The sequence below is a fragment of the Podarcis liolepis genome, assembly GCF_965112155.1.
Source record: "Podarcis liolepis genome assembly, chromosome: 6".
Taxonomy (NCBI): Eukaryota; Metazoa; Chordata; class Lepidosauria; order Squamata; family Lacertidae; genus Podarcis; species Podarcis liolepis.
The window spans coordinates 42,937,193-42,964,875 of record NC_139559.1 but is presented as its reverse complement, the minus strand read 5'-3'; the positions used below and the strand labels follow the sequence as shown (position 1 = coordinate 42,964,875).

The 27,683-nt window shown below is 46.2% G+C and overlaps 1 protein-coding gene across 17 annotated transcripts in view; it reads left to right on the top strand.

The window, feature by feature from the left end:
• The first annotated feature begins 285 nt into the window (after positions 1-285).
• ATP2B4 (ATPase plasma membrane Ca2+ transporting 4) overlaps positions 286-27,683 on the top strand; it is a 166,076-nt gene continuing 138,678 nt past the window's right edge. For 4 of the 17 annotated variants that reach the window (XM_083508808.1, XM_083508797.1, XM_083508801.1 and 1 more), the window contains exon 1: positions 291-449. The gene's annotated coding sequence lies outside the window, so the exon portion shown is untranslated. Of the gene's footprint in view, positions 450-678; positions 906-1,125; positions 1,405-2,545; positions 2,567-27,683 lie in introns of those variants that run through there. The other 13 variants (XM_083508809.1, XM_083508802.1, XM_083508792.1 and 10 more) reach the window with 11 other exon arrangements.

Here is a 27,683-nt window from a genome sequence, read left to right as displayed (position 1 = left end):
CCAAAGCAGCGGTGTTTAATAATTGCCTGCAGAAGCGTGCAATTAAAAAAAGAAAAAAAGCAAACCAGCCCGGCATCTCCGATTCTCCCCATTCCTCCCTGGCACTCCATTGCTCCTGCTCAGAGTTTTATCTGTCTCCCTACATGCGGGGGGGGGGGGGGGTCGCGCGCGCGAGCAAAAACCCTCCAGCGATCTTCAGGGAGCCGCATCTCCCTTCCTCCCCCTTAAAAAGCTCCGAGGCGTCCACCTTAAGAGAGTCCCTCCTCCTTTGGAGAAGGGCGGGCGGGGGGCGCGAGTCTGGCCGGGCTAGGCAGTGGCGTTGCCATGACGAGCATTTTCTTAAGCTCGCGCCGCTCGGAGCAGGAGGGACTCGACTCGCAAAACGCTGGATTTAAAAAAGGGGCGAAGAGGCAGCGCGGAGACCGCGCCGAGGAGCCGCCTTCCCGCAGGTTCGTGTCTGCGCCCTAAGCGCGCCGCGTTGTCAGGATCCCCGCAGTCTGGACTGGGGCCGTTTCCCGCCACTCCGGGGTGGATCCCGGCTCGCTCCAAACTTCGGGAAGAGCGAGAGACCGGCAGGATCCGGAATCGAGCTTCCCAGGGCTCTCCCCCACCCCACCTCTTTCAGATCTCCTCCTCCCTCCCTCCCTCCCTTGGAAATCCAGGGGGTTTTCCCAGTCTGGGAAAGGCGGGTTGGCTGGAGGCGGAGGAAAAGCAGCTGCGAAGCCGCCTTGGTCTCCGGCGCCGCGCAAAGCCGTCGCGGATCCGGGTGCGGACGCTGCGAGCAAGCCGAAGCCGCCACGCTTGGAGCGGCTGGGTGGGTTCTCGGGGGCCGGAGCCCGCCGCTCTCGGAAAGACAATCGTCGCGGCGATCTCGCCGCCTGCTTGCTTACAGACAGGCGCCCAAAGTAAGCCTGATCCTGCGGATCTCTCCTTCTCCCGCTCTTTTGCGCTCGCCCCCGGGGCCTGGCGAGGGGGACGCCAGCCCTCCCCCCGGCAGCCTGACTGGGGGAACAGGCAGAGGATGGAAAAGTGTTGCAAACATATTTTCCATGCCCGCTCGTGGTGCGCTCGGTCCGCTGGAAGCAAACTTGGGAGGAGGGAGGAGATGGAGCAGGAAGGCAGATTTGGGTGGGGCGGAGCGGAGCCGCCGCTTTGCATGGGAATCGCGAGGCGCCGGGAAGAGATCGGGCTCGGAAAGATCCTCGGTCTGGCCGGTTTCTCGCGCAGCGGGGTGGGAGAGTGTTTCAGAGTTGATTTTCATTTCTCCATTGAATTTGTACGCCGCCCTTCATACGGAGATCACAGGGAGGTTCGTAATGCAAACCGGCTGCACAAAGTGCATAATAAAAGCAACAGTTTGTCCGCCTATAATTTAGCGATGGAAAATCCGGGGCGCTCCTTGAGGTCAGTTGGTTGGTTTTGCTGCTTTTTCTTTTAAGAGTGTGTTCTTGTGCGGAGCAGCGGGGCGTTTGCGGAAATCCATTAACGATTATAGTCGGCGTCTTGTCTGTAGCTATAATAAAGCTGCGTGCCTGTTGATGGTGGGGTATTTTGTTTTGCTTACAACTGTAACATGGTTGCTCTGTGGGTTTGCTCATAGACTGCCTTAAAAAAAGAAGAGTGCAGAATATCTTGTTTCCCAGCCTTTTATCTCTCTCTTCCCCCGCGATGTTGAAACTGAACTTAAAAAGAGAAATCCTTCCACTACTACTCTGTTGCATGCAGAAATGTTGGCAGGCGCTGTAACCGCGCCTGACAGGCTTATCTTCCTGAATCGCCGTTTCAGGAATACACCCCCAACATTACAACACTCCTCTGTTAGCAAAGGTGGTGGTTAGAGGCCGGGCGGGGGGTGGGAGGTGCGGGAAGGAGGGCTGAATTCCTGAAGCAATTTCGCCCGTGTGAGGGGAGTGTGAGAGAAAGACTCATTCAGCGGGGCGCGGAAGGGGAGTAAAAGAAAACGAAAGTCTCGACCTCTTGGCCAATCCGTAGTAAAAGGCGTGCGGGGTTGAGCGGGCGCGCAGCCAGGGCGCGCGCGCTTCTCGGGCAGCGCCTTCCTTATACATGGGGCCCCGATCCCGCTCTCTGGGGGGGGGGGGTTCAGTATTTCTTTTTAAAAAAAGAAAAAGCAGGGGAAGATCTCGAGCAAGTTAGCAAGCGCGAGAGGCGGTCTGTGCCGTTCAGAATGCCAGATCCGAACCTGTAGCCTGCTTGCGTGGTGTGTTTGTGCAGCCTCCTGGGCTTTTAGCACAGTAACCTGATTATTTACCGGGTCGGGAGCACAATACTGGGTCTGTGTGTCACCGACGACGACCGTTTAGGCGTTTTAATTTGAAAACGGCGGCGTGGGGGGGGGGCGGGTTGGCTGGGCCCCTCCTCGCTGCTTGGCGGGGCGGGGGCGCCTGCTTGGCGCTGACAAATGGACTGCTGGAAGCCAGACGGACGGATGCAGGAGGAGGAGGAGGGAGAGCGGGGGAGCTCGAAAAATGCCAGCTAATCGGTCGCCTCCGAGGGGCGCGGCAGGACGGGGAGAGCGTGCCCGGCCGCCCCCTCCTTCCCACCGCAGGTCCTCTTCCCGCCCCGCCCCGACGAGGAGGTCTTTCTAAGGGTTTGGCAATGGGTGTTGCAAAGCGGGGCGCCTGGAGGAATGTTCGGCTTGCCACTGCGGAGATCGGCCGAGGAGGAGGGGGGTGGGCTTCGTGCGGGGGAGCGGCGGAAGGAGACTCCTCGCCCACGCTGCGTGGGTGGGTCAAGGGCAGCAGGACCGGACGCCGGGTGGTTCTGGCGAGTCGGGAAGGGCTTGCGTTAGTGGGCATGCCAGAAGAAGTGGGGGGGGGCACAAGTTGGGGGCCATGGCCGCATAGCGCGCCAGCAGGTGAGGTTCGGTGGGAGTGAGAAAGTAGGAGAAAGGGCACGCTTGTGTAACTTGTTCCGCTGCTTCGATGCACCCGTGCAGGCAGCGGAATGTGCCTTCCACACCCATCCCATGCCCCAAACCACGCTGGGCTGTCTCTCCGCCGCCGCCCCCCCCCCTTGTGTTGCTAGTGTGGCGGACGCACACACACACACAGGGAGGAATTAACACTAACCTCTCCCGCGGCGCATTATTCAGAGTCGCATCGATTAGAAAATCCACGTCTCCCTTTAGAATGCGTTAAAGGGGCGGGAGAGCGGGGTAGGCAGGAGTGACATGACATTTTCCTACTCCTTAACTCCCCTAGTTGTGAGAGTTCTGTAGGAATCTGCGTTAAGCAGTCTAGAAGAGGAGGGCGGGCGTGTGTTGTGGAGGAGGAAATGGAAGTGTGTGTGTGTGTGTAGTGTTTATATAGCAATGCTTTTTTATTTCCAAGTGGCGTTCTGTTTTCTGTGTCCCCCACAAAGCTTCTTAGAGTCAATGTCCTCCCATCTTTCTTCAAAGATTTGGGGAGGGGGCTTAGAGGCAGCAGCCACATCCTTAAGTAACTATTGAAGAGAATTCCACCCCTCACCTCGCCCCAAAAGGTTTAAGGCTGCAATCCTTTGCACGTTTACCTGGAAGTAAATCCAATTAAGCTCATTGGGATTACTTCGTAGTACTCTTGCATAGGATCCTGGTGTGTGTGTCTGTCTTTGCATGGTGTTTTCCGCACTCCCCCGAGATCTCCCCTTTTCCTCTTCCCTCCCCCCTCCGAGCAGCTGACACCAGGGACTCCTCCTATGGGTAGCTGTACAGAACCCCTGCAGTCTGACACAGTTGGTAATCAGGGCTGCCAAATGGCTGTAGCAGATGGAAGCACACCCTGTTCTCCCCCTCCCCATTAGCGGCAAGGCAATCCTGTCTTGACTTTTTGCCAGGCTCCTGACAGGTGGGGGGAAAGCACAACCTCATTTGGGGGAAACTCCCATCTGCTAGTGAACTGTCGCTGGGGTAAAAATGGTTTTTGTTCCTCCTGTTGCCTCCCTTCCCATTTCCTTTCCGAGTGTGCCTTGCTCTAGAGGAACCTCCACTAGGTGTTGCTGGCTTTTAGCATCCACCATCCCTGTCCATTGGTCATGCCAGCTTCAGCTGATGGGTGTTAGATCTGGAGAGCTGCAGGTTCCCCATCTCTGATCTCAGACCTGTGTGCTGCATTTACCATGCCTTAGGAGTGCCTGCCTTCAATAGAGCCCAGGGAAGAGAAGCGTTAAAGCATAATTTTGTTTAGCAGCTAAAAAAATAAATCTCTGCTTTCTCTAAAAGTGCAGGAAGAGGACTTTTTAGCTGTTTCTGTTGCCTGGTGTGAATTCAGAGTAACGGGCAGCCATGGTGCTTTGCATGGCACGGCTCAGCCCTACCTAACACCACTCACTGTGCAGGGAGGATAGAGGAGGGAAAGCAGTAATATGTGCACAATACAAAAAGATAATATGGAGCAGCCTTTTGAGAGCCTCAGTCCTATTGTTGGTGTGTCCAGCCTCCGGAGAGATCTTCCCTGCCCAGGCTTTCCTGTGCTCTTTTAACTGGATTTTTCAGGGATTGAAGAAGAAGCCTCTCGCAGGTTGCAATTCCCATCATGGAACCACAGCCCTCTCCCAACGTGGGGCAGTAATTCTATGGTAAAGTTGGAGTGCAGTGGGGCAAGGCTGGAATAATGAAGGCTGTCGCAAGCCAGAGTGTGTGCAAATCTAGCCTTAGAATTAAATGAAGGCTATTACAAGTCAGAAAATCAGAATGGAGGTGCAGTGACAGAGCTGGGAGGAGAGCCAAGAAAGGGTTGATTAGCTGAGGCTGTTGAATACTCAAGTGTAGGGTGCTGGTTGTCTTAAAGGCTTGGAGGGAACTTGGGGTGTTGAAGCTATTCTGCAATATGAAGGTCTAGTTGAGAAGTATGACTCAGGGCTGAATTGCAGCTCTCTATAGGGTAATGTTGCTTGATTTTCTTTTCAATGGGGTTTTGATGTGTTTCATTAATTTTACTTCCCTGTTTGCACCAGCCTGTCATATTAAGGGAGGGAGGGGGCAGAAACCCACAACATCGGGGTGAATCATACTCTAAGCCCCATCATCCACACACCTATGAATGTTTGTGTGTGGGGGAGGGAATGATCTCTTACTATCTCTATGAAAGCGTTGGGTCTGAGCATTGTTGAATATCTGGATTGAATCCCCACCACCTGCACAATATCTCCTAAATGTCATCTTGTTGTTTTCATTCACTATGCAAAACAGCAAAACAAACCCCTTCCGTGCAATGTTATTTTTAGACATAAGTAAAGGTGTGAAATAGCGAGCAGAAAGGATTTGAGCAGTCTTCTGCAAAGCCACTTGTCAGCAAGCCAAGGGCAAGGAATCTCCCCACTCCCTGCAAGTCAGAATGCTCAGAGTACAGATGATTCTGGTTGCATTCAGATGGCAGATTATTCCCTTTTCCCAAAGCTTCCCCAAGTGTTAAATTCCACATTATATTTCAACTTCCACATGGCATAAAAGCCACTTCCAAGAAATCTAATGAAACATAGCACATGTTTTGTGTAACATTTCCATGTTACTTGACTCCATGAAAAAAAATACCTGTTTGCAGCCTCCATAATCCTCAGAATTGCAGGATTAAAGTGATACAACTTGGGGCTCCATACTGGCGAACGGTTCTTTCCTGCTGTTATCATGTGGGAACGGAAGCACGCATGTGCAAGAAGAGTGGGGGAATTGTTCAATGTTGTTGTCACACCACACCAACTGGTTTTTATTATTATTTAAATTTGTATGCCACTCTTCATTTGTAGATCCCGGGGTGGTTCACAACACAAAAATGCAAGATAACAAACACACACAAATAATAAAAACCAGCACAAATAACCCCTCTTCCCACAACACATTTAAAAGGGTATTGGAAGTTAATCAGCCAAAGGCCTGGTTGAAGAGGAACATTTTTGTCTAGCGTCTAAAGGTGTATAATGAAGGGGGCCCCTGAACCTCCCTAGGGGTAGCATTCCACAAACAGGGCAGCCACTGCAGAAAAGGCCCATTCTTGTGTTGCCACCCTGTCCACTCGTATCTCTAGAGTGATTTTGATAGTCAAGTTTTGTCTGGCTATAATCCATCACCTTATAATGTTCTCCATCAGCAAGCTGCCAACAGAAGACAGTCTGTTATGTTCCTTAGAAGGGCCTTGGATTGTGATCTCAGGGTCCAGGTAGTTTCATACGGGAAGAGGCAGTCCTTGCTGGTATATTGGTCAAAAAGAACATTAGAAAATGGGACAGGAGCTCTAGCATCATAGCCAGGGAAACTAATGCAATACAGTGGTATCTTGGGTTAAGTACTTAATTCGTTCCGGAGGTCCGTTCTTAACCTGAAACTGTTCTTAACCTGAAGCACCACTTTAGCTAATGGGGCCTCCTGCTGCTGCTGCCACGCCGCCAGAACACGATTTCTGTTCTCATCCTGAAGCAAAGTTCTTAACCCGAGGTACTATTTCTGGGTTAGTGGAGTCTGTAACCTGAAGCGTATGTAACCCGAGGTACCACTGTATTCCCCACATCTGAATGCACCCTATATGTTGCAGCCTGATCCCATGGATATTCATAGCCTAGTGTAGTAGCAAAACTAGCAGCAGCTGCAGTTCCTCAGTAGAAATGGAAAGGCATCTGCATAAGTATATCTTCTGCATCTAGTGCCTGCATGGAATATAACTTGTGGTTCCCTTGGTTTAGGTTTTATAGGTTGGGTTTGAAACACACCAGCAGCGCTATGGGTAGTGGGTCATTTTCTGAAGTATAAGATGGCTTTGAAGTTAGAACTCCTTAGTCCTCTGAAGAAAATACAATAGCAAGCTGTGTTTCCAGGACCGTGGAGTGTTGGTGAGCTGGGATTAACATTTTACTTCCCTCCGATTTACACTTGAGCTTTGAAATTCACCCAGATAGCCTAGAGGGTAACACAGATGCCCTCTTTTTCCCTCTTCCAGGAGGGTGTGACATCCCTCCACAAAAGGGATTCCACCTCTGTTTGAAGAACTGGGGAAACTGCTCAGATCTCAAGTCTCTCACTACTTTGTGGGAAATCTGAGTTAAGCCGTCAAGGGAGCCAAGAACAAATGTAGTGGTGCACTCTTTGCCTTGATCTGTGGCACAACAATAAGCTTCACTGTATGTTGCAATTCTATCTGTGTGAGAGAGATACCAAGCACTACAGTTTGGAAAACCTTTCTGTGAACCTTCTGTGTGCTATTGGTGCAGCATGGAGTGTTTAGCTGGCCTCCTATTTCAAATGCCATGCATACATTCACTTGACAAAGTTGGTTGTAGGGTGTCTGTCACTATGACATCAATTCACACATTTTTGGGGATAGTTAACTGGCTGGCTGTGCGAGGGTTGTAGAACATACAACAGCCACTGGTGTTTTTGTCTTGTTTGTATACAGTGGACGCTTGGGTTGTGAACGTGATCCGTGCAGGAGGCACATTCGCAACCCGCAGCGCCGTGTCTGCGCATGTGTGGGCTGCCATTCAGCGCTTCTGCACATGCACAAAACACAATTTTAGTGCTTCTGCGCATGTGCGATTGCCAAAACCCGGAAGTAACCCGTTCCAGTACTTCTGGGTTTCGGTGCATCCGTAACCCGAAAATGTACAACCTGAAGCACCTGCAACCCAAGGTATGACTGTACAGTCTGATATTAGCAAGGAGAAGGCACAATCCCTAATATGCCCCTTTTTCTGTTGAATCATCAATTTTCCCACAGAAAAGCATGTGCCTCATGAACGAGATGCAAAATGGATGGAAGCCTTGCTTTATTCCTTATCCCATTCTTTCTCTTTAATTAGTGAAACATTTATTTTTAAAAATTATAGAGAAATAGCACCTGCTCACATGGGGTGCTTCCAGATGACCTGATTACTGAACATTTAGCTCTCATTGGTTTGTGGGGAGGTTAAAGAATGTTGTGTTGAAGCAAGTGTTACCCCACACACTCTAGCGCATTTCCCTCTCACAACCTCATTGCAGAAAGTCCAGTCTTTTGGGAAAGCTAGCTTGTTGCACCAGTCCTCCCAGTCAACTAGAATTGTGCAACTGGGTCCCACCTGAAAATAGTGATAGTCTGGAAATACCCGGAATGTCTTGTGGATTTTGTTTTTCTGAAGTAAAAAATTAATGTTGTGCACAGCTGAAGTTTGATCCTTCCCATCTCTTTTGGGGGGCAGGGTCTTCAGAAGAGTGCCTCAAATGCATCACTTATTTTTATTCTATGTATTCTATCCTATCCTTCAAGGACCTCAGACAAGCACTCCTCACCACAACCTTAAGATGGAATTGAGAGTGAACAATCTGACTGACTTGCCTGAGGAGCATCATAGCTAAGGGGCATTTGAATGAGGTTTCCACTTTGAAGCTCAGAAGTCTAGCTTCTGTATTATACTGAGGATGTGCAGCCAATAAAAAATACCTCCTATTTTAGAAAACTACTTCCATGGAGAGCATAGAAAATAGTCTTCTGCCAAGCCAGACCATTGATTCATCTAGCACAAATGCGTTGTGAGAGTGACCTGCCAGGTTTTCAGGCTGGGGTCTTTTGCTACCTTATCAAATAGTACCAGAAATTGAACCTGAACTTCTGCACGGGGACAAACTTTAGTGAGGACAAAATATTGCTACGTATTTATTATTTTCACAATAATTCTTTTTGGAACAAAGTTTGTCAAAGAGCCCCCCCCCTTTCATTTTACTCATGCTCTCAAGTACACAATTTTGCACCCCCTCAGCTTGGTGCCCTATGCGGGTGAACTGTCCATACCACCCTAAACCTGGCACTGCTCTGCATGCAAAGGATGCACTTTATCATGTGTCATGGAAGTGCATGATGATAAATAATGGAACAACAGCAAAGGGGAAAATGACGTGTCAAAAAGTGCTGGCCTGTGCATGTATCTTAGAGTCCTCTGACATGGCTATGAAACGTTTTCGTAATCTTTGTTACACCAATGTTACAAGCTAGATTTTGTTTATTTATTTTAATAATAAGTTTGTTTATAAACTATATTTATATCCATCAAAATATCATGGTGCTATAATTAAACGTAACAACATAAGATCATAAAGTACAGAACAAATAACTAGCATTGAAATAACTAGCATTGAGTCGATTGTCTAAAATGCCTGGTGAAGCAAAACATTTTCCGCAAGTGATGTTGTGTTGTTTCTTCCCGTTTTTGTTTTTGCCAAACGTTGTTCATCCATGGTATCTAAAGGACCGGGCAGATGGTCTAACCAAAGGTTGAAAGGCATGCCTTTACTCCTATTGATAATAGTAGCTGTGAACCCTCTTCAGGGGAGGGTCTCTCACTGTCCCGCTTGCTGTCTTGTCTCACTAAGTCTGTTGTTGGCTTGCTGAGGTTCAAGGATTTATCCTCTTTGTCACTGCACTTTCACTTGCCCCTGTAATAAATTTGGTGCCACTAAATATATCACATGGCACTGTAACAAATTGGTTTTCTACCCTTCTAGCTGTGCTGGGTCAGAAGCTTTCAGATATTTGTTGCAGTTCATAGATGAAATTTTCAAATAGAATGTAAATCATGACCCTACCTCACTGTTTCAGTAATAATAGCATACAGTTCATTATATAGTTATTCTTCAAAAGATGTATCGGTACTGCTTTTAAATGCAGAGGTCCTGGTTCTTTTGATTATGATTCATACATATTTGGCTTCCTTCCTTCAGCAGGTAAGTGCATGTTTTGAGAATTACTGTTCCCCTGTTGACATTTTCACAGATCCTTTGGGGTGCTAGTGCACCTCCCCCCTGTCCCAGGGTCCTGCTCCAGCTTTTATGCTGTCAGAAATAGCTGTGAAGCAGCCTTTAGTGAACTGCCCTGGGGCACTATAGGATGACAATGAAGCCATACAGAGTTTATCACCAATGCTGATGCTAAGGAGGGCACTCAGATCAATTGGTCCACCCTCCTCCCTGCAGTTTGTTCTCATTTGCACTGAAGCTTCAGAATTGTTGCATCAACACCATTTGTGTGTGCAGTACCCAGCGCTGGATTTATGTGTAAGCTAAACAAGCTATAGCTTAGGATCCCACTCTCTTAGGGCCCCCCAAAAAAAATTTAAAGGAAAAAAACCTGGATGTACATTTCCAAAATATAAGATTAAAAACAAATAAAATAAAACCTACATATAGCAACAGTGTTTTGTGTTGTGTAGGCTCCTAGGATGTAAGTAATGGGCCCTGCCTGCTAGCCTGCTCCCTAAAATATCACTGGTTTGCTCATTTCTATATATAGGGTGCCTTATTTCTGCATGTGCAAATGGCTTTAGTTATCTATTAGGTCCATAAATTACCAGATATTCAACAACAAAAAACAGCGACAAATTGGTGTTGACAAAGGACAGCTGGACATATAAAAGGTCCCATTACCTTTAGTAGCTTAGGGCCTCATCAAACCTAAATCTGGCCCTGGCAGTACCAAATTCTGATATTGCCACTTATACGTGGTAGGGATAATTATTGGGGAGGGGGCAGAAAAGTGTGTGTTCAACTCACAGAACGGTGTTGATTCTGGATATTATAGCTGGGCTCCTCAAAAGGAGCCTTTGACCAAAGTTGGTTTCTTTTTGGTCTAAGTCTAGGCTGCTTCCAGAGGGATGCTAATGAATTCAAGTGCAATTGGCTTTCCACACTATGCAGAATATAGAACTTTTACTGTATGTTGACCCCACGAGATTCCCCTCCCCCACATTGCTCCTGTGGGTGAAGAAGGGGAAGTTCCAATGCCCCTGAGCAGCCATTTGGGGTTTCAAAATGAAATGAAAATCAATTGTTTATTTCACACTAAGTACTTATTAATTTAAGCTTGATTGCATCTTACTACACACTCTCTCTCTCTCTCTCTCTCTCACACACACACACACACACACACACACACACACAACCTAAAATCCCAGCATGTTTAATGTTTATTTTGAATTAGCAGTGTAGATTGGAAGTGTTTAATTTGGTTGGGGGGGGGGAGGACATGCTGCTGGTGCCGACTGGAAAGGTTTCTGTCTTGTTAAAATGTGCATTATAGTGTTATAGTGCTATAACACTTTATAATATATGCAGGGTTTTGCTAATATTTTTATTTTTTAAAAAATAACTGGAAAGTAATTTTAGTGCTAATTCAAAGATAATTTTTTTAAATGTTGGCAGGGATATAAACTGGTGCCCACTATAGCAAAGACTACAGTGAACATGTGACAGGTTTACCTGTCTTTGAAAAGATGGAGCAGCATCACTAAGGGCATAACGTGTCTAAACATTATTCTCAAAAAAAAAATCGGATTTCCTGTTGTGAGGGGAGAGAAAAAGGAAGAAGCACTGGGAAAATACACGAGGGTTGAAAGTAATAGAGTAGAGTACAATGTCATTTGGAAACCCCACCACCACCAAATGTATGTCATATCTATATCTACCTATGAATGAATGAATGAATGAATGAACGAACAATACAAGGTGATGCCACACTAAATGCCCAGTATGGAAGCAGCCCTAAACTGCTAAATTCTATACCTTGGGGAGGAATTTGCCTGCCAAGGTTAGATAATAAAGGGGGAGAGGTACGGTTTAGGAAGGGAGAGGCTTTGTCCAGCCTTAAGCTTCAGAGAGTGAGCACTTGTATATAGTATGCCAACCCTCTGCTGCACTCTTTCTCTGCCCTGAGTGGCCATGAGCAAAGCCCTTAAATACTACATGAGCAAAACCTTTCTGGGATGAAGCGAGATTGGCTTCTGGGCCCTGCTGGCGATACTAAGGCCATTTTGGGCACAGGATCAACAATTAAATATAGAGCTCTTTGCTAAACTCTCAGAAAATACTACGATAACTTACTACAATGAGACACATCATTTCTTTGCCCTGGGGATGCTGGTCTGGCATAGAAATTCTCCACAGTTCCCTTACCCTGTTTTGTTAATAGTGTTCCACAGTTAGCAAAAATATATATCTGGTACTAAGAAAAGAAATCCCAATCCTGATGGGAGTACAATCTCTGCCACACCCCCTGCATGTGCCTGCCATTTCTTAAAAATGAAAAGACATGTGGATCACGCATTTCTTGTATTGTCTAATTTGGCATAGTGTCTGTCTATAATATAGACACAAACGCTCTTCAGTACTGATGCTTACATGACATTCTAGCCTATCAGATGATACAAACATTCTTTTTCAGGCAGTTTATGTACTCAAAGGTTGGCTAAGCTTTGGACTCCCATCCTCTCGAGCCAGCATGGCCAGTGATAAGGATTGTTGTCAGTTACAGTCCAACACATGTGTAGGAGCCACTGGTTAGCCTGCCTGGCCTACTCCACCCAAAACTGCAGCAATGTAGTGTAGATCAGTCATAGGCAAACTCGGCCCTCCAGATGTTTTGGGACTACATCTCCCATCATCCCTAGCTAACAGGACCAGTGGTCAGGAATGATGGGAGTTGTAGTCCCAAAACATCTGGAGGGCCGAGTTTGCTTATGCCTGGTGTAGATGCTCAGAAGCACAGCATTACTACTATGAAAAGGAATTTAGGGTTTTTTTTTATTGCTTTCACTCTGATGGGTGTGGTGGTGAGGTGATACTCAGAACCATCTGCTGTGGTAACAGTGGTGTTCTGTATTCCCCAAGCGGGGCAGATGTTCTAACAAACTACACCCTCATTTTAAAATCAGCCAATGTTAGGTGCTTAAAGCTCGGTTGCTATAGAATGCTCATTCCTTTAAGGTGTCAGTTTGTGACCCAATGCTGCAGTCATCCTTCCCACAGTTCTGCTGTGCGCGTCTACCAGTGGAATTTAGTCATGGTGCAATAAGGTTAGACGCCTCTAGTTTTCCCTCTGTGGGGTTAACAGCAGCTTCAAGAGGGGGGTATTTGTCGGGGAAGAAGCACAGACAAGGGTTAAACATCCCCTTCTGCTGCACCACTGCTGTGATCAAATTTGTAGCCCCATATGACTGTTTCAAAGTAAACCCAAAACCAACAGGAGATCCATTATATCGGATCTGCCACATCATGTATAATTTGACTCTTAGTGCACAAGCCTTACATTCTGAGATTTTTTCTTTCAGGGAGTCTTGGCAAAGTTTGCCAGCTGATAACACTGCTTGTTGAGATGTTCCAGCTTTCATCCATCTCTTGTCTGATTGGTTGTAGTGGATATTTAATGGATGTGTCCCTGGAGAGTTACAGTAATACCTTATTGTTGTATTACTTCTTTCTTTTTGACAACAGTAGTCTATTACTCATTGCCACCTGACTGGGGTTGTTTCCAGGGCAGCATTTTTTCCTCCTCTGAAGAAATACCTGTGAAAAATGTTAGGTACACATATGTGGATTTCCGCATTCTAACTCAAATATTATTCTTGCATGGTTGGTGTTCTCTGGAAAGAAGATAATATGTCTGGACTAGCCCTCTGACCCAAGCCTTTCTAGGGGTTGATCCTGGATTGTCACAGATGAATATTCAGGTTGCAAGAGCATTGGCTTTCAGAGCAATGGAGACCTATGCAACTCGATGAAAGCTTTTGGTATCTGTGCTTTCGTCAGAACAGAACAGAGGGGATGTTTGGGTACAGCGACGGCACTGTTCAGGTGGCCATCTTGAGATGAAATGACAAGCTGTTTCAGGCTGCAGAGGTGAGCAGAAGGAGGTTTTTTAGTGGATAGGAAGAATTTACAGGCTGCCTGAGACTTTTGATCTGTTAAGTAGCATATCTCTGGTGGTGGCTAAGCATCAGTATCCCATAGGGAGGCAGAGGGCATATGTGAGATAATCTGCACCCATAATAGTTTCACCCTTAATACTGCCTAATAATTAAATGCTTGTTCAGACCCTAAAGCAGGAGATTATATCTCCTCCGTCTGCAACAAAATTTATCAGGATTAACCACAGTGAGGCTGGGCTGCTATTGCTTATTATCCCTGCAACACTGCTGCCCATGTCTTTTTCTTTTTCTTTTTCCTGCTTTCTGAACATCCACAGGTGATGTTCTGATCAGGTAGAGATGCTGTGTTCCAGCTGGTCATGGGAGCTGACTTTGCCTCTGTCCCTTGCCAAGATTTTCCAAGGCTGAGCTAATAAAACATCTGACGTTGATGGTGGTTTAATTAGTTGCTTTTGGCTTTAATGTCAACGGATAACAAAGTTTCCATAGGCTTACAACCCTTCCCTATATTTTCCTTTTTTAATCTTCTTTCCTTTCTCTTGTTTCTGCTTGGAGGGGAAAAGAAAGAGGCACCGTCTGGCCTCTCGCTATGTGTAGTCTGAAGAAAAGAAGGTTCTGTGTGATGCTGGATTAAATTTTAATAATGTTGATGCTGCCTGAGGATGTCACAGCCCGTCGCTTCCATGAACCACACATCATGGCAGTGGGCAGCTGCATTATGACCCCCAGTTTGCAAGGAGGCCCACGAAGGCAAGAAAGGCAGTGTTGTTTCTCATCTGACAGATCAGGGGGTGAGCCACAGATGGAACACCGGCTGACCTTGGCATATCAGAGGGGCAGCCGAAATGACCTCATTGGAATATTTCAAGTCCCCAAATCCTAATTGGTTGTTATGATGTAGGGCAGGTCCTCCATGTTACAGAGGCCTGACTGATTCCATGCCTTAGGACACTCTTCCCACAGAGATTCTGCAGGCATCCTCATGACTGAGTTTCAAGACAGCTCTTGAAGACCCTTTTACAGTGGTACCTCAGGTTACGTACATAATTCGTTCCGGAAGTCCGTTCTTAACCTGAAACTGTTCTTAACCTGAAACACCACTTTAGCTAATGGGGCCTCCTGCTGCTGCCACGCCGCCGAAGCAAGATTTCTGTTCTCATCCTGAAGCAAAGTTCTTGACCTGAAGCACTATTTCTGGGTTAGCGGAGTCTGTAGCCCGAAGCGTATGTAACCTGAAGCATATGTAACCCGAGGTACCGCTGTATACCAACAGGCTTATGTAGTGTGTCATGGTGGTTAGGGTGTCAGACCCAGGTTTGGGAAACCCAGGGTTCTAGTCCTAACGTAATCATGAAGCTCACTGGGTGACTTTGGGCCAGTCACAGTCTCCCAGCCCAACCCACTTCACAGGGTTGTTGCAAGGATTAAGTGGAACAGGGAGAGCTATATATGCCACAAGATAAGCCTGTCATTTTTGTTATTGTATTTGTGGTATGTTATGTTTTATTGTACTGGTTGTTGTACACTGCCTTGATATTTTAAATAGGTTGATATTAATAAAATGAGTGTTTTCCCATTGCCTTTGTTTCCCCACATTTGCCTTGGGAATTCAACTGATTCTAGGGGAGGAAAGAAAGTGCATGCCTGCTGCTATACTTCATTGCTTCAAGGGTGCACAGCCACAAAGCACTGCTTTTTTTCTTCAGCAAACTTAAAATGAGTGTTGGTACCAACAATGCACTTGCGGCATTCCTCTGGAGCTTAAGAGACGTTTCTGTTCTTTCAGGTTAGGCATGAAGGCAGGCTTGCCTGGTGACCTTCAGTAAGAATCCCCTCCAGGTCAGCTAGGAAAACAAGCAATCCAGTGAAACAAACCAAATAACTAGGAAAAAGTCATTAATTTTTTTTATTATGGCCTCATGTACCAGAAATGAATCACATAACTAGGCACTGGGAGGTGGGCCAGTAAAAATAACTTTTGTGGACTTCACTGGAAAGCTGTTTGGGGGAGATGTGGCTGTGCTATCTGCATTTCTATCCCACCTTTCCATTTCTAGTTGGATCACCCCAAATAATTTTAAACAATCAAATTTAAACTGGATTGGAAAATGCAGGTGGGGGGCTGCAGATAAAATTGAAGGGAAGTGATACACAATACCCTGAGCAAAATGGTGTGTGATGTAGCAGTCAGATTGGTCATTTCCAAGCAGAGGCAGCATTAGAGCCCAACCTAGGTGTTGCAGATCAATACTTGGTTCTCTTGGTGTCCTTAGCCCCCTTCATGTGTTTTTCATGTTCATGAGCACAAGGGGTGTGGGGCCCAGCCCCTGATGTCATGTGTTGCGCACTGAAGTCTGCAGCAGTGCAGATTTCCCCCATGGCATGGAAGTCTATGGGTATCATGTTCTCTGTATGTACATTGTACAGAAATCCACACATTGATCCAGCACAGTCAGGGAAAGAGAAATAACTTGGGAGAAGAGCATTATCTTTGCATGCGGAAGGCCTCAGGTTCAATCCCCAGTATCTGCAGGTAGAGCTTTCCATATCTAAAACTTTGGAGAGCCACTGCCAGTCAGTGTAGCTATTGTTAAGCTGCTGGACCAATGACCTGACTTTGTATAAGGTACCTTCCTAAGTTTACAACCCTGGAGGCAAGTCCAGCAGTGAAGCTCCATAGCCCCATGTATTTGGGGAGCCCCCTTCATGTGAGTGATACATGAAGGCCCCCCCTTATTTAAAAGCAGCTCCACACCCACACTTGGAATCAGGCAGTAGTACTGAGGGGCATGGGTTAACCCAAATCTCATGTATCATATCCTTTATTGGCATTGATTAGCCCTGCCCAAAGCTTCTGTTAGGGATACTGGATGGTGAAATGAGATACAACAATATTTGCCTTCCTGGGCCAAATGGAAACTTCGGGGGCTGAGTTTAATCAGAAAATTGGTGCAGTGGGAGAGGTTAACCCTCCAATCCAAATCGGTAGGGCCCTTGAGTATTATTAAGACTTTTTAAAAGGCATGAGAGATCCTGTTTGACAGATCTCCTGCATTGCATGTCTGTTTTGGCCCTTATATAGGAAGGATGGAGGGCACTGACTGAAGCTGTAAGGTCCTTATATAGTCTGAGTGTGTCTTAAAGAATGAAGGCATCGGCTGCCAAGACTTCTGTCACCGCATAAATGCAGTCATTGAAGATTGTTTGAAGATTGTGGATCAGCAGCCAGGATCTCCTTGAAGTCTTGATATCTCGGTGCTTTTCCCTAGCTTTGAAGCTGAATTACTGCAGTACAGTGAGCAAGTCACTTACCTCTCGGTGCCCTCAAAGCCCAGACTCCCCACCCCATCTCGCCCTTTATCTGTGTGCGCTGAATAAATTCTTCAGAGCAGGGACTGCTTTTCAGCTGATGTATGCACAGTGCCATAAAACAAGTCATTAATTAGAAATTATGTATTTTGCAGCTGTGTACACTACCACATTGGGTTTAACAAATCGCTGCACTTCAGAATGGAGGCAAAGCTCTGTTTGTTCTGAGAATTAATCCCTGCTATTGTGAGAAATAATAGGGCAGTGTTGAATAAGAGCATCTTCTCAGGCTCGCCCCACATGCCTGCCGGGAACAAGGGGGGCTAGCGGCTTGCCAGACCACCTCTTGGGCTGCTCTTACGCAGGAACACTGTGGATGGGCAGGCTGGTAGAAATGGGTTGTGGGCCTTTGAGGACTTTCACGCAAGTCTTGACGAACAAGGCAGCGCCCATTTTGAGATGTTGCTGTGTGGCTTGCAAGCATGATGTCCTGGTCTGGTCTGATGCCGGATCCCATGGAAAAGGTGGTAAGGCAGGGCAAAAGCAAAGGCCGTTTAATCTTTTGTCACTAGATGACCTCTAAGCTCCACCCTGTCAAGGAGAACTTCAGAGCCTTAAAAACCCAACCCCTGGTCAGAAGACAGGCACTCCTCCCTCATTCCATAACCTCCCTCCTGGTGCACTCCCTGCATTTCTGTGCGCTCTGGTTTCTGTTATGGTGTTCCGTTGTGCCAGAAGTGGTTTAGTCATGCTGGCCACATGACCCGTAAAGCTGTCTGTGGACAAATACCGGCTCCCTCAGCCTCAAAGCGAGATGAGCGCTGCACCTCACAGTTGCCTTTGACTGGACTTAACTGTCAAGGGATCCTTTGCCTTTACACTCCCTGCATTGCTGGACTGGTGAAGTGTAATGGGAGGCATCTGGTTCTTTGGAAGAAGGCACCCATGAGGTCTGGGCTCTGCTCCTGGAGGGTACTTCGGGGTCTTCTGTTAACCAGTATCAGTCATAGTGGTCCCCTCATCTCCAGCTATCTGCTTAGAGCCCTGAACTTTATCTTGCTCCTCAGCTGATGCCTCTATAGTCTCCAACTTTGTGTCTGAATTGCTTCTGGATTCAGGGATCATGATACCTGCTGGCGCTCATGTAGGATGTAAAGTGAGAGAGTCTTGGATTTCACCTTCTAGCAGCATGATGCCCACTTTTCCCATGGTGCAATTTCCCCATTGCAGGGAAGTATTGTGAATCCTGGCTGTTCAAGACCAGTTGGGACATAGGAAAGAGCCTTCTCTGTGGCTGTATCTGAAAGGTGGAACTCGGGCGGTCCATATTGACCTTCTGCCTATTAATCAATAATCTTTTTAAAATTCTGGCAGGCATTTGGCCTACCAGCTTGATGGGCTTTTAGCAGCATGTCTCTTTGTTTTAGGCTGCTTGTTTGTGTTGCTCACAGTAGCAGACAAAGTGATGAGATAGCGGCACTCTCCTGTTTACTGGGAAGGAGATGGGAGGGGCAAGGTTGGTGCAGTGCAAACACACTGAAAGAGCTAACCTGGAGTTCCTGTTGGTGGGTTTGCACCATGTCAGCCACCCAGCTGCATCACCAGTCGCCCACTCCTTCACGGTAATCAGCAGGCAACTCAGCTGTGAGGAGGTCAGGTGAATGGTGCTCCCATACCATGCTGGCTGTTACTGGGAGCAGCGTATACAAATAACCTAATATGCTCTGCTAAAATGTCATCAACCCAGCAGGCTAAATGCTTGCCAGGCGGTATAGAAATGAAATAAACAAATAAAATAAAATTTTAAAAATGCCTTACCTACTGCCTGCTCCTGTTTTCTTGCTTTTGCTGTAGTTATTGTATTCTGAACAGCTCCTGTGGTGGTTGTTACCCCTTTCTTCATATTGCCAATATGCTAGAAGGGCAGGATATAAATCTGCTGTAACAGTGGCTGCTTAAGGGGTGACCCAGCTGGATGGGTGGGGTATGGATAATAAAATTATTCTCATTCTTATTAAGGACATAAAATAAAATTAAAAAGCCACATGGGCTGTGCACATCTTCTCTGAGCATTCCTGCTGGAGTGATGGGTGGAGGGAAATCCCATGTGATTGACCACACCCGTGTGACTTCTTCTTTCTCTCTCACCCCAGCAGCTGTGGAGAATGATTTTTTAGGGAAGCAGTTCCTTGCCATGTTGTGGGCTGTGCATGTGGAGGGGGACCTAAATTCTGTGACACCCAGCGGTGACATCCTGACCAGTCCTTCCTTGTGACTAGAATACCTTTTCCTAGTCTGAATGTTTAGGAAACAGTGCTGTTCCCTGTTCGCCCGTCCTCCCATCTTCCTTTTTTTTTGTTATGCTTTTTAAGCTGGAGAGAGCAAAGGTGCATTTGCCCTTCCAGGCAGAGGACAAACATCCCACTTCAGCCCCACCAGTCTTATCAAAACTATCTTTCTGCGTGGCTGTATCTCCCCCCCCCCTGCCCACCCACCATTGCCGTCTGCCAGTTAGGCTTGGTTGTGGAAACTGTGACGTTCACAGTATGCTTATTAAAAGGCAGAATGATAGCAGCTGTCAGGAATGGTAAGGAGCTTTTTGAATTCTTAATCTATGAGATGCTTTTATATCCCCCCCCCCATCTTCTCTTTTAGGCTTGTCATCCTTTTAAAGAGAGACCAGGACAGATTTTTTTTTACTGGTGTTAAAAAAAAGAGCACCTCCAGCCTCCACTGATGCGATCTTGGTGATGAGATGTGCACAGTGTGCGTTCTCCTTGAAGTGCTCTTTGTAACTCAACCCAGGCTTGCTTTTCTGTTGTTGGTTATTTGTATTTATTATATAGACCAGAGGGCCTTGGTGCTGTGCAAAGTCACAAGGGAGGGAGGGAATTCTTGTCTGTCAGTGCAGATCTAAGTAGATAACCGGTGAGAAGGAAGGTGGCTTCTTGTCCCTGTTTTACATATGGTACATTTGTGAGGGAGAAAGCGAGGCAGGCGGACAGGCTAAATGACCTTTCCAAAGTCTGATGGAATTGCTGATAGGGCAGGTACTGAATCGTAAGTATTTCAGTCATCCTGACAGGATCATCGATAGAAGGCATTTCTTTCTTGTTTGCCTTTGTGGGTAGAAGAGCAACAGGCTTCCAAGAAGGTAGGCACAGAAGTCACAAGGGTAGCTTGAGCACAGCCAGGGATCTGCCCACATCAACATCCACCCTGAGATTAAATTTGCAGGTCCTAGGGCAGGTGTGTCTGTGTGTCAAAAAATCTAATAGTTGTTGCAGGTCTTCTTTTTCATATGGACCCTCTGAAGTGGGAGGGAAATCTGTATGGGACAGTGAGCAATGCATAATAATGGCATTATTTTCATCACACTACTGTTCATGCTATTATTAGGCTCCATTGAAAAATGACAAAGAAGGGAGCAAAGTTTCCAGCTTGTCACTCCCTTCTGATGGACTTAAATGCTTGCTCAACCCTTTGTGACATTGCAGTTGGTCCTAACAAATATATTAATTAAGCTACTGATTTATGACCTCAGTTTCTGGTTGGTTTCTACATGTTGAGAAGGTGATTTGGAGTCTGAAGAGAGTTGAAATGGAGTTCAGCAGGCCCTGGTTTGAACTCTCTTCCTCTCATGGCTTTCCCCCACCCCACCCCGAAACTCTGGGCCTTTTAGCCTTGTCAAGGTATTTGTGAAGGTGCTGACAAATCCTGAAAATCCACAGCCCCCTTCATAGAGCTGCCCTCCCTGGGATTCTGTGTGTGGCAAGCCATAACAGTTGAACAGGTCTGAAACGGGCTTGAATTTGCAAACCTCCAAGAATGAGAACAGAATACATCGGGGCTCCTTCAGCTTGCCAGTTCAAATCTTTCCCTTGTCATTACTCACTTAGAGCCAGTTATCTTTTGGCAGGAGGAAAACTGAAGTGAAATGAGCCTGGTGGTTGTTGACCACTTGTCGGGGAAACTCCTGGCTTGTTGCAGAGGGCAAAAGGCCTTTGAAGACAGAATGAACCTCTCACCATGGAGTGGGGGTCATCATACACTCTGCTGAGTGGGTGGTTTATTTGTTGATTAGGAGAGGGGATTTCAGCAGGTGTAGCTGTTTGTTTCTTTTCTCCTGGCCATCCAAACTGGTAAGGAGACTCCAAATGGGCTGCTTAACCAACAGCTACTCAAAGTCTTAACTGTTTCGTAGGAGTTGTAATCTGCAGTCGCAGCAGAGTTCAGTCCACAAAGCCATTCCCCCCCCCCCAGCCACACCCCACACCTCATGTCACATGAGCTCAATAGGTAAATGTGTACAGGACTTCAGCTTAAAGGCTTTCGATGGCTGCCCTGGACTAGCAGTCATGTTTGTGAGATCTGACAGCTAAAGATGGAAAATGTGATGTCAGGACAAGGGTGCTTAATAGCAACTACTTAGTTACAGTAGCTCCAAAAGATGGTGCCACAAGAAAGGAAGTATGTACAGAATGACACTGTTGTCAAACCTCTTTCTGTTTTCTTGGGTCTCCTGCAATATTTGCGATAAAGCCTGGATGGATTTTGATGGTATGGCAGAAGCAATAGGAGGTCCTAAATGTGTTTAGGACTGCAGCCATTGGCTTCAATTCTCTGCAGACTTACCTGCTGGTAACCTTCACTTTACACAGAGGAATTTATTCTCGAGTAAGCATACATAGTGCTGTTGCATATGCATAAGAGTTCTGCACAGAGCTGTAGTAGAGTTCGTCATACTCTACTAAGTTGTAAAACTAAAATTGAATTTTTTGAAGCTGGGCAGTGATTTAAAACATCCCTAGTGACAACATACAGCATAGCTTGGAGAGGTTGCAGGAATGTGCTGTGCTCCATATTAGTCAGCTCTCCAGGGCAGTGGATGTGCAAAGTGAATTTGAGTGCAGTTCTATGATACACTGGACAAGATTTTTGTTTTTGTTTTTTATCGCTTGAACTTTCCCTTTTGGGTTAGAAAACTGTTGTGTTGTGTTGTACTGTAAGGTCTGCAAGGAGACTGCTACAAATGTTAGCTGAACAAATTTGTTCATAAGCTGAGTACACTGCCCGCCCTTCTCTGGTTTTGCAGTACACTTCTGTGCATCTGTGGGCGAGTCATTTCCTCCTTCTTCCTAGTTGCCAGGACTAACACCACATGGGATTATTTTTTTGATCCATTCATTTGTACTTGCCCATGCGGTGTGAGAAGCCATTGAAGGACCGAAGCAGATTGTTTGATACATACTCACAGAGGAGATAGTTGCTGGTGATTAAGATGGGTTATATATTCTCTTGGAAATATTATACTGTTTGCTGGTACTTTGAACTCAACGATGAATGAGCTCATTGACAAATGGAAGTGAAACATTTTGTTGGAATGTTTTGCCGGTATTCTATGCCTGACTATTTTCACTACTGTCAGCTGCTTCCAAAATAAGGTGACAAAAGTGTGAGTCAACATGAGAAGAAAAGGACCCTATTGCCATCAAGAGAGGAAAGTATATTTGGTTGCAGATGCTTAATGTTTTCCAAACAAAAATTCCTCATTATCTCTTTGCCGAATCTCTTGCCAAAAAGTGGGCTACAAGGTATTGCCTGGGGCGTTGGCACCTGCATAAGTCATTTCCATGGCCAGCCCACAGGTGTTGATGGCTAATTTCTCCTTCTGACATCCCTAAATGTAAGAAGTGAAGCCCTGTGGCCCACATGGTTTGGATTTAGATTAAGTTTCTGGAAATGGGAGGCTGCAGTGGGTATCATGGAGAGGAATAGTTCCCAGCTTTTATTTTTACTTAGGGGATTCTGGACTTTCCAGTCAGCCCCACACCTGACCCTCAAGTATAACCCACCCAGTATGTCTTTCTGCTGCTCTTTCCCTCAGCACCTGGTGCCTGCAGATCTGAACTCACCCATTAGGAATTACAGTTCACAAAGTCCTCTGCAACACAGGACATCTGAGACCTGTGCGGTGGTGGTAGAAGGAGGAGGCCTTTTGGCTCACTTGTTGAAGGTCAGGTTTTTAAAAGCCACAAGCTACTGTACCTCCTGGGAACCTGTAATCTGCTGGAAGACAAAAGGAACTTTACACAATTCATCAGGGAAAGATGATTATTTGTGTAGCTGCTTCATGGAAGCATCAAAACAATGGATGGCCTTTTAAAAACATTTCTGGAACAGCAATGTTGTTGTTGTTGTTGTTGTTGTTTTTGTTGTTGTTAAGAGCTGGGCTCTTTCTCAAGCTGAAGGGCCAGTGTTCAGTACATAAGCCAGTAGAGATCTTCATATGCTGCTCTGTACATTTGGTCCTGCTCTTGCAGAGGTGAAGGGTACAGTGGTACCTTAGTTTGCAACCGCTTTGGATTACAACTGTTTTGGATTACAAGCACATCAAACCCAGAAGTGCATGTCCCTTTTTTTGGATTACAACCCATTTTGGGGGGGAGGACCCATTGATGAAAGCACGCCTTGGGTTACAACCTGTTTTGGTTTACAACTGGACCTCCAGAACGGATTATGGCTGTAAACCAAGGTACCACTGTATTCTTGCAGAACCATTTCCCCCTTTCCTTCCCCGTTCTTTTCACCATTGCATCCTCCCATCTGGTCAGCTGTGATGTTGCTCTCGCTCCTCTGCTTGCATGCAAAGCTCAGCCTGGGAGGGAGTGTTTCTGCTTGCAGCTGGCACTGTATTCATGCCTGGAGGCGTTGGCTGTGGGGTGGTGTGTAGGAACTTCCAGGCAGGTGGACAGGATTGTGGAGTCAGTGCAAGCTGGGTCCATGGGAGCAGATGGCTGGGCTTGTGGCCATGCAAGTGTTTGCCCAAATGGACTTCTTTGTGGAAGAAAAAAACCAACAAAGAATATTGTGGTGCTTGTCCTGGCTCCCACCCTCCAATGAAACACTCAGACTCTTGGCTTGGGAAATTCCAAAGGTTTTGTTAAAGAAGCTATTACATGGTCTCAGCATGAGCTCAGGTTCCAAGGATCTCAGTTTAAAGGTGCAGTGGTAGAGTCTAGGATACATGGCTAGGCAAAGCATAGACATAGATACAACATCTGGCATGTCCCTCCTGCAAGGCTATCATTGGATAGCTCTTATCCTAAATAAGAAGACTGGACTCACAAACAAGCACATGTACAGTATGGACATAGGGAGCGGGGACTGTTCATCTCTGTGCCAACAGTGGTGCCTCCTTGGTGATGGGACTTGCATCCAGCCCTTTCCCTCTCCCCCTCCTTCTGACTCAGCTGGCTCAGGCTCCCCTGATTTGGTCATCTGGCTCCTCTGCTCCCTTGGTTCATTCTCATCAGAGTCCCCCTCCCTTGCTGCGACGACCAACGGCTTGGGGACCAGAGAACTATATACCAAGTTGATCTTTTACCTCCCTCTTAAGTCTCTTGCAAAGCATGTTGCATTGATCAGGTTAAGGTTGATCCTATTTCCCGAATACTAACTTCAGTGCTTGTTTTTCTGACTTTCTTTCTGTGGTGCTTTTAAGTCTAAAGGACAAGTCTAAAGGTTTTTTTTTACAAAGACCATGAAATCTGAAGGTTTCTCTGCCATTCCTGGTGCCCTCCAGATGTTCTGCTCCCCTCATCCCTGCATGTCTGGGGCTGATGGGAGTCTTGGGAGATGTTTCTTCAATGCATAAATATAGACTTAAGCTGTAAATAATAGATGTTTTACAAATTGCAGAGGAAATACAGTAAGGCCTGAATAAAGAGAAGCTAGTGGGAGCCATTCCACTAATTCTAAGGAACATTTGCCCAGTTCTTCCTAAAGGAAGGGATTTATCCCATTTCCAGCTGCTGCAAGCCCAGTCAGTCCCACCCTAGGAAGTGGTTCGGTAGAATTACAGTTTCATAATCATTTGGCAGTGCTTAAGATGGGAGAGGGAGGCTTTCTCTTAAAACTGTGAAGTAATGCTTTATAAAAAAATTCCTTCCAGTAGCACCTTAAAGACCAACTAAGTTAGTTCTTGGTATGAGCTTTCGTGTGCATGCACACTTCTTCAGATACACAGTCATAAAGGGCAGGTATCAATCCAAAAGTATATTGTAGAATTAAAGGGAAGACTGCAGCCATTTTTTTAAAAAAATATTTTGCAATTTGAGGTCAAAATTAACACACGTTTTCAATTCTCCTTTAGCAGCCCTTCCTCTGCTTTTGGAGGCCGTTGGTTTAAAAGTTGCACTTCCACTAAATACCCATGTTCTGCAGAAGAACAAGATAATTTCCACATCATTGTCATTCTGATTTCTCAGCCAGCCTAGCTTTTTGTACAAGTCTACAGGTCTTGTTTACTGTGGTCTCATTGGAGTTACTAGAAATTACATTGCTCGTCTAAACTTATGGAGAGAGAATGTGGGAGTAAGAGAAAGCAGCACAAGATACCCATAATTTGGGATGCTGGTGGGTTATTTATGATGCAGCAAGTGGTGTCTGGAGGCTGAAAGTCCATATCCTACACTTAGCAAGCCCTTGCAAATTCAATCTCCACCTACAGTCAGAGCAGCCCAAATCTTGTCATATATGGGTAGGGTTGATATTGTACAAATGATGGTTGAAATATTGTCCATGGATGTTCATGTCATCTGTTTAATCTTCCCATCACAAAGACTTAAGGTGCTCCCATTTGAATACAGGATATATATGTTTTCCATTGCCTGCAAAAAAAAATGATTTCCAGCCTACAAAAACAGTTGTGTTAGCTTGTTTTTCTTTTTTAGCATCAGGTGTTCCCCACAAAAAAGAACTGAATTTGAATTCAGCAATAAATATTTGAGGATCTTTAGGCTTTTGTCTTCCCTTCCTCTTTTCCCTCTCTTTCTGCTGTGGTCTCTTTCCCTGAGATTTCATCTGAACCAGTAAACTATGGTTTGCACTTGTACTGCAAATTATAATTGGAAGCTGGGATCAAGCCATTGTTCCCAATTCTGGTTTTCAGGACAAGTAAAAACCATAGATTGCTTGTTTAGGTGAAATGGCAAACTATGGTGTGCTTCAAACAGGAGAGGCAACAGGAAGAGGAAGTGTACAAGCCAAAGGGTTCTTAAAGGTTTCTTGATGTAATACCAAGCCACGGTTTAGTGTTATATCAGAGTCAGACCATTTTGTACATTTTATTATGCAGTGAGATTATTTCTGCGCAGGAGAGATGTCATATGAAATTAGGGCTGCCCTTGAAAGGCGGTCGTCTTCAGGTTCCAACCGCCTCTTTCCTGGCAACTGCCCAATTAGCTTCATATGATTGTCTGTGGTTTAATTGGACCAGGGCTAGAAATATGCCTCAGATTCATTGTGCAAGAATTGATATTGGCAGAAGGAAGCACATCTTCATAAAAGATGCGAACTCGACCTGCGGAATTTGCTGACCCATAGCCAGGTTGCCTTTCCAAAGGTGTGGCTGAAAAAATGAAGGACTGGTCTATTGAAAGCTATTAGCCATTATGTCTCTATGGAATCTACATGTTCAGAAGCAATATACATGGGAGTGCTCCATGCTGGTGCAAGTTTATGTGTTGCAGCCCCTGTCTTGTGGGTGCTGCTGTAAAACACTCCATGTGGCAGCTGTTACCTGCAGTGCACCATTTGACATTGGCAATTGGGATGCTTTTCATTATGAGAGAGAGAGAGAGAGCGCTTTCTGGCAGAGTAGTAAGGATTGGCCAATTTTTGTAGTCATGACATGCCAGCAATTTGCCATGATGTGCAGCTGACATAATGTGCAAGCCAGCCCTTGTCTTCCCTCCCTCTCTGCTCCTTCCACCTTCTATTCACTTCCATTCTTCTTCTGCTGTTTGTTTTTTAACAATGAGTTTCCATCCTTCATTCTGACCTGCCATCTGCAGATGATCAGACTTGTGCAGGGTTGTTTCTTTGCATGCTAGCTTGTTTCCTGTGTGGCTACTTTGTGCTAAAGGATCACATTTAGCAACACTGAGAGGCACCGTAAAGAAAGGGCCAGGAGCAGGTCATGGGTGCCTTCTATTCCTAGCATTCCTACCCCACCCCCTGCTGCTGCTGTGTGTCTGCTCTGTCAGGACAGCCAGCTATGCAGTCCTGACGTCACTGCAGTGTGCTGCAGCTGAACGTGTAATGCATCCAATTGCTGCAGAATGCATTGACATGCTGCAGCGCGCAGCTTCACGGTGTAGAGTGCGGTGGTCTGCAGTGCATAAGTTCCTGGCACAGCTCTTATCTGTGATGCAGTAAAAAAAAAAAGTGGGGGGAGGGAGAGTTGGTAATGACCCATGAAAGCATAGAATTGGGAGATGCCTTTAGCATGTGATTGGAGGGGGACTGTTCTCTGTAAAGATAACCAGACTGCTACCACAGGCACCCATGATCCTGTTTCATGTTGTAGCTCTGAAGACAGCAGCCTGATTTGTGGGAAACCTATGACTCACATCTCTCATTTCTGTTTCAGGATTATGGCTGCTGTGGGAATGGGGAGGTCTGAGACAGCTACAGTGCTTTGGTAGTTGTCTGGAGACCTCCCTGCACTGCTTCAAAAGTGCATCTGAAAATACATATTAGAATTTGGAATGTTGTTTCCACCAAGTGCTTTGGCCAAGGGAAAACACGTTCCCATCCCAGGCAGGTTCTATTCCCCCATCAGCTTCTGATCATCATAATACCTGTCTCTTGAGCTCCTTTTCCAAATTACATTTATTTAGCTTCTTCCTGAGCCACCGATGGGGGCTGAACCC